The following is a 404-nucleotide window of genomic DNA, read 5'->3' on the forward strand; positions in this document are numbered from 1 at the left end:
AAATATTCTAAATGTTCCGCGATTCTGCCAATAATCATATTCTTTGAGACACATCCAAGTTTTTGCCGGGTCAAGCAAAGGCATCACGTGACATTGATTCCTGCTTTGGCAATGTAAACGTATGTTTTCTCATGCCAATAAAGCCCTTTGAATTGAATTGAATTGATTCCCTTCCCCTATCTGCTCATAATAGGACATGACGTATGTGTAAAAAATAAAATACAATAATAAATACTAAAATAAACAATTAAAAACAGTAGGCCTACATATAAGACAAGAGACAAGGGCACACTGAGATATTGAGCCATCTGTAGCCACGGTGCAGTCTAGCCTGGGGATGAGTTCATCCAAGTCCAGTTGGTATTTAAACCATTAAGACCAGGAACGCATCTGTGTCATTTTTA

Source organism: Gymnoscopelus braueri, assembly GCF_963280865.1.
Source record: "Gymnoscopelus braueri genome assembly, chromosome: 18".
NCBI lineage: Eukaryota > Metazoa > Chordata > Actinopteri > Myctophiformes > Myctophidae > Gymnoscopelus > Gymnoscopelus braueri.